The sequence below is a fragment of the Cebus imitator genome, unplaced genomic scaffold (genome assembly GCF_001604975.1).
Source record: "Cebus imitator isolate Cc_AM_T3 unplaced genomic scaffold, Cebus_imitator-1.0 Scaffold133, whole genome shotgun sequence".
Classification (NCBI taxonomy): domain Eukaryota; kingdom Metazoa; phylum Chordata; class Mammalia; order Primates; family Cebidae; genus Cebus; species Cebus imitator.
The window spans coordinates 835,040-841,987 of record NW_016107448.1 but is presented as its reverse complement, the minus strand read 5'-3'; the positions used below and the strand labels follow the sequence as shown (position 1 = coordinate 841,987).

Here is a 6,948-nt window from a genome sequence, read left to right as displayed (position 1 = left end):
AGAAAGACGCAGAAATCTGTACTTATTGAATCTTTTAAGCTAGTTATTAAGCAAACTAAAAATTTAGAGCGTTTGGTCTCAAATAACACATTTATTTATTCTGTTTTCTTATAGGTACCAAAGACTTGTACTTAAAAATATAACCTGGATCTTTCTCTTTGTCAATCTTGATGATCACAAATATTCACAAGTCCTCACATCACAAGAAAACTAAAGTTTTGAATTGCTCTCATCACCTCGATGTTTATATTTATGGTGTTCGAAGTTGCCTCTTCATATAAATATGCCATGGGAAACGATCACCATTGTTTAATTTACCCTTTAGTTTTTGTTTTGGTTATCCTGGTAAGTATTATCACATTGCTACGGGTTTTAAACTACAGTTTACGTAATTGAGGTTTCAATATAATATTGTCATTTGTATATTTCTGTTGAAGAGAGTTGCCTCAGTTACTCATAAATTTAGCTGCCGGCTGGAAACATTTTCTGAAAAGAAGGATTTAAAACAAACTAGAATTTAGCCTTGAACAGTCTGGGTGTCTGGAGTGCTAAACTCCTGTGTAGTTGAAAACCTGCATACAGTTTTTGATTTTTAAAGAGTTTAATTACAAACAGCCTGCTATTGAGAAGAAGGCTTACCAATTTCATAAACAGTCAATTAACACGTTTTACATGTTATATTGATATTTATTACATACTGTATTCTTACAATAAAATTAGCTAGGGAAAATAAAGTGCTATTAATAATCATAAGGGAGGGAAAGTATATTTACTATTTAGTATGTGGAAGTAGATCATTGTAAAGGTGTTCATGATCATAATTTTCATCTTCACATTGAGCAGGCAGAGGAGGGAGAGGGATGAGAAGACAGGATTGGTATTGTTCCAGGTGGTAAGAGGTGGAAGAGGTGGAGGAGGTGGGAGGGGAAGCAGTAGAGGCAGGTACACATAATGTAACTTTACGGAAAAACATCATCACTTCTGTTTAAATTTTGCTTTTTCATTTCTCTAAAAATATTTCTATATCAATCCTTCTACTGTTTACATTATTGTCAGTGTCCATATCATAGAAGGGTCCATGTTGTTAAACAAAAATCAAAAGCAGTCTTGAATAATCAGAACTCTTCTGCTAGATTGTCTCATGTTAATTTGTTCCCTGGAAATTGTTTCTTTTACATCTGATTCCTCATTGTCTGGCACTGGTTCAGAAGTCCGCATCTCCATCAAGATAAAACCTGGTACTTGCTTCTCTTCCTTACTAATAAGCATCTTTTGTAGCCTTTCTGCTGTTGTGGTGGTAGTGGTTATTGTTGCAGGATAGGACACTTCAATATCTATTAAAGATATCTGTTCAGGTAGATGTCTTTTCTCCTCAATAAATTCCTTAATTGTGTCTGGAAACTCATCTGCTCCCTCTTGGTTAGTAGAAGCTGCTCTTCCTGTTATGTTGACTTTTTTTTTTTTTTTAGCTAAATCTATTTCTAAAATAATCAAACCATCCTTTGCTCCCATTAAACTCTCCAGCTTTAAATCTTTTGCTTACCTTTTGCTTTAAGTTGTCATGTAATGATTAATAATTGCTTTTTCTCAAATCGTATTCCAGTCTGTAGGTATGCCTTTCTTATCACAATCCTGCACCGACATAAAAGCTGCATTTTTTATACAAGATAAAAAGGCATTTTGCAAATCATACCATGTTTTTATGCCTTTTAACATAGCTATAGCAACACATTTACAAATTTTCTTTTCTTTTTAGATATAGCCCTTAAATTGGACTCATTTATTTTGGAAATGATGAGCAATCATAGCTACAGACTTCAATCTACAGTACATATCAAATAATTCAATTTTTTCTTGTAATATCATGTCTTTTCTCTGCTTCCTTGAAGCACTTTCATCCCACTAGTGGTACTTCATATGGGTTCCATGGTGTTTTTTGAAGTTTATAGTACTGCAGTAAAAATAATGAAAACACTCAAGAACTATGAGAGGTCACTTTTCCCTGTGATATGCAATTTACTAGGAAGAGGGACTGCTCAAGCAGAGATGATTAGTGTCTCAGAGTGTTTTAAGCAGATACTTGCAACACTTGAGCCCACTGCAACAGCAACAGGAGGGAGCTACAAAAGTATTGCAGCAGTACAGTATGTAGCATAGTTAATTTTATGCAGTTATGACTGAATATTGGCTCAACATTTGTTTATATTAGTGTAGACTGTGACTGGCTCCCTGTGTAGTCTGTAATTGTGTGGGTGAGTTTTGATTAGCTTTTTAGGATAGATTTGTATATATTTTATGGTAGTAAAAGGTAAATAGACTAGTATCTTTATATATTTTGTGATTTTTATGCATTCCTGACATAGCTCCACTTTTCTTATTTAAAAAAATGTAGAATACACAGCTCATCTGAAAGTTTCTTTCAAATTTTTGCTAATCTTCAAAAACATTTCCAATATATTTATTTGAAAAAATATATATGTATGAGTGGACCTAACCACGTTTTTCAAGGGCCAACCGTACTGGCTTATCTAACTTTCTTCATATTCCATTTTTTTTCTCATAGTTCTGTATCCTATTCAAAGTATGTTCTTCATAAATACTAAAAATGGATAAGGGCAATTCTGAATGCATCGCCTCCTCTGGATGCTAAATAAGACACTGTTTGCTACTGCTCTGATGGGCTGATTTTAAGATATTCACTACCCTAGTTGCCTAGTCTAAATATTCCTCACACTCACTGGTCCTGGTTTCTATCTTTCCAGCAAATTTTGTTGAGATGGCAACCATTTTGACAATCAGTCTCTCATAGATAGATTAAATTTAGAAAGCCAGATTCCCAAATAGTTTTATAATACATATTCTTGTTTAGAAATTGAGTTCCCCTTAAAAATTTCACATAAATTCTTATTAAATTAAAATAGAAGCTTAGATTGAAAAACAGTTTTACACATCTGGTAAAACAATACATACCGAGAAAGAGAGAGAGAGAGCCATAGAGGGAATCAATTTTCATTTTAGATAATTTGTGAGCTTATCGTTTGTGTTACCTGTGATGATGATGACTGGCACAGAGAAGTGACATCTACAAGATTCATGGATTCATATTAGTAATTTGATATGCTCTTATTTACGAGATGGCATAGATATCACTTTCCTAATTAGTTTAGTAGTCCTGTAATAGAATGTCATATATTTTTTATCTTAATTCCTGATACATAAATGAGGTTAAATGTTTTCAGCAAGTAATTCTCCATATTCTCACTAATTTCCGTCAAATATAATCAATCACAACATAGAAAAGAATGAAAAATGTTATTCAATAGCTAATCTGAAGCTCTGTACCAAATTAGCTAAGCAGGATTGTTGATATATTCCCACAATTATAAAATGTAACAAATTTACAAATATATTATGAAAATTGCTTTAAAGAATCATTATCTTCTTCTTGTTTTAATACTTTTTATCTAAAAATGAGAATTTTGAGTATTTGTATATGGGTCTAAATGCATGTACCCCTCAATGCAAGAAATATTTAGAAATTCTAAGTATATCTGTTTTGCTAAAAGACAGAAATTGATAGTTTTAAGTTTCTTGAGAAAAATGCCAGATTTCTTTTTGTGCATATATCAGTGATGATGGACTAGTCAGTGGCCTATCGCTAGAATAATTTAAGTTTCAAAGTAGACTAATAGAAGTTGACTGAAGTCTGCCTGTGCACATTCTTTAGTGATAATAAGTATAGAATTACTCATTTGTAGAGGCTTATGTCATAAGCTTACTGTCTAAATGATGAATACATAATTAAATTAAACAGAATTGAGACAGATGGTTCTAGCTTTTGATAAATGTGCATATCTTCATAATCAGATAATAAGTCTGCTGCCTGGAAGATCAATTGGGATATAATAACTTTGAAAACTAAATCATTTCATTGTTTGGCATTTATGAGACACGGTAAAAAGCAAATTCCATTTTAATTTACTTAAAATATTGCTTATTGTCTTCCTAAGCACGTGTTTTAAAATGAAAAAGCAGATATTATCATTTTGTTTCCTTCTCATGCAAAATTACATATTTTGTTATTTAGACTTTAGAAAATTATTTCAAAACAGAACTTTTTTACTGATAGATTCTCCTGGGTAATAAAGGGAAAATAAAGCAAACTATAAAGTATTTTAAGTAAAATATCAGATATTTAAAGCATAGAAAATGAGAATAAAACTACTGAATGTAGGCCGGGCATGGTAGCTCAAGCCTGTAATCCCAGCACTTTAGGAGGCATAGGCAGGTGGATCATTTGAGGTCAGGAGTTTGAGAACAGCCTGGCCAACATGGTGAAGCCCTGTCTCTACTAAAAATACAAAAAAAATATAGCCAGGTGTGGTGGTGCATGCCTGTAATTCCAGCTACTCCAGAGTCTGAGGCAGGAGAATCCCTTGAACCCAGGAGGTGGAGGAAGGTTGCAGTGAGCCAAGATCTCACCACTGTACTCCAGCCTGCGTGACAGATGGAGACTCCTTCTCAAATACAACCAACCAAAACCCCAAAAAATGTATCGAATGTATTTTCTTTATGTATATTTATAAGGTAAAATATGAAATTTTAGTAAGAATATATTTGAAATCTACTATTTATGATTGGTAAATCTAAGTGATAAAATTTTTTTAAGGAAAATTCATTTTGCTTTTAGGCTAATTATAATGCATTATTTTAATTTTTTATGCATCAATAGTGCTATAAGCAACTTGCAAAGACAAGTTAATATAATAATTCAATGTTATTATTGATGAGATTTAATATTATCCTATTAATACAGATCTACTTTCAAGGAAGTTTTGATGAGCTACAGGGTTATAAGAGTTAGTTACCTGCTTCTTTTTCCCAGTACTTTATTTAAAAATCTACTTTATTTAGTTAGTTTCAAATTTAAGAACAATAGTATTTAGAAATGCTTGTTTTTCAAATGAGTTTTATCTAAGCTATTCTGTTTTTAGCAACTAGATTGACAGATGGTATAAATTAACCTCCATCATTTCTAAGGACTGTCAAATTGACAAGATCTAAGTGCTAGTTTTAGTATTCTAAAATGTTTTTCTTTGTTGGTATCTTGTTGTTCTCAACATCAAAATTCTATTTGAATTCTATTTGAATTTTGATGTTGAAAATAACAAGATACCAACAAAATTCTATTGAAAGGTCCTTATTAAATCCTAGTAGTTCAAACCAAAGAAATTCCTTCTTTATTCAGATAGCAAACATTTTTTTAGAACAAAGTAATAGATATGGATATTTAGTTTGAATTCATGAAATTTAAAGCTCAAAGAGTATAATCTTTCTTAAGTTAGGAAACATAAATTATCTTGATAACAGGAAAAGTAATACAAAATGTGAAAATATCCTTTGCATTTTGTAAATCTGATGGTAATTGTAGACATCAGGTGGAAGTGGGAGGTCAGGGAATTTACTATATACAGTTATATTGCATTATAGAGTGAGAAGAATTATGGAAAATGTGCTTCACTACAAATTTGTGAAGAGAATCCTGTTTCAGAGTATCTTTTGGTTTCTGAAATAGTGATTTTTTTTCTGAAGGCTTGTTACTTTTTTGGAAGTTCTAAGTTATTTCATATTTCTCAAGATCTTGTGATATGTATTTGGAATTCTATAAATCAAATTTGTTTCAATCAAAATCTTCTTGGCATCTGTATTAGTTTGCTTGGGCAGTACTACACTGGGTGACTTAGAAATTTATTATCTCACAGGTCTGGAGGCTAGAAACAGGATATCAAAATATAGGCAAGGCCATTTAATCTCAGAAGTCCATAAGGAAATTCTTTCTTGCATCTTCCTAGCTTCTGGTAGCCCCAAACTTTATTGAATTGTGACAGCATAACTCTAATTTTTACATGGTATTCTCTCTGCATCAGTTGACCTGGTCCTCCATCTGTGAATGTTTGCATCTATGTTCTAACTGGTGCCCTTTTTGTAAGGACACTTGTATTGGATTAAGTTCCACCCTAATGACCTCGTCTTTATCTTGACTGCATTGACAAAGACTTAATTTCCAAATAAGGTAGTTATGAAGCACTGGTGGTTAGGACTTCAACATAGAGCATCCAATAATTTTCTTATATAAATAATTTCCTCTCCTTTATTTCTTCCCATACATTATTCTGCTCCAGACTTCATGCATTTGCCAGATTCCCTGCCCCATCCCAAAAGATGGATTTAATATTAATAAGCTTCAAGGTAAATGCAATATAGTATGACTTCTCATTTGTTCCATCACATCCTTTTCCTGATTTCTGATGTTGAGTTTTCTAAAAGACAATGAAGGGGCAGGAATCTCCTTGGATTGTTTCAGATATAAAACTTTATTTATTATCAAGGATATACACATTGATATTTTTAATTTTCAGCTGAAAATTATGTAATATATTGTATTTATCAATTAATATATGTAAAATATATTGTCTACTATATATTCTAAGTATCAAAAATGTGCTAAATAAGGAAGAAAATGTTTATAGCCCATAGGGATTACAAACTAATCCCACATATCAAGAAAAATCTAAAAACTAACAAATGTGTTAGATTGAAAAGTAGATGTGATGAATGGTAGAGAGTTTCCCGCTTTTCTTACTAAAAATCATTGAAGAAACACAAAAGAGAGAAACTAACGAAAACACAAACCCAATATGAGCAAACTTCACGAAATTACAAATTACAACTTCAGTGGAAAACATTGACAAAAGCAGAATTTTGTCCCTGACTTGGGTAGAGTGGCATCTGACTGGTGGTGCCCATCTCATATCAGCCAGGGACAATGCAACCCCTTGTTCATCCCAGCTTGGCTTTTGATCTGTGTCCATGCCTGGTTCATGCTTTGGACACATAGGTAAAGAAAAAGAAAAAAAAAAAAAAAAAAAAAAAAAAAAAAAAAAAAAA

The 6,948-nt window shown here is 32.1% G+C and overlaps 1 non-coding gene across 1 annotated transcript; it reads left to right on the top strand.

Annotated features, from left to right (window-relative positions):
• The first annotated feature begins 6,763 nt into the window (after positions 1–6,763).
• Positions 6,764–6,898, top strand: LOC119473121. Its single transcript, XR_005202302.1, has one exon. It is a non-coding gene; the product is annotated as a small nucleolar RNA SNORA48 (small nucleolar RNA).
• The last annotated feature ends 50 nt before the right edge of the window (positions 6,899–6,948 follow it).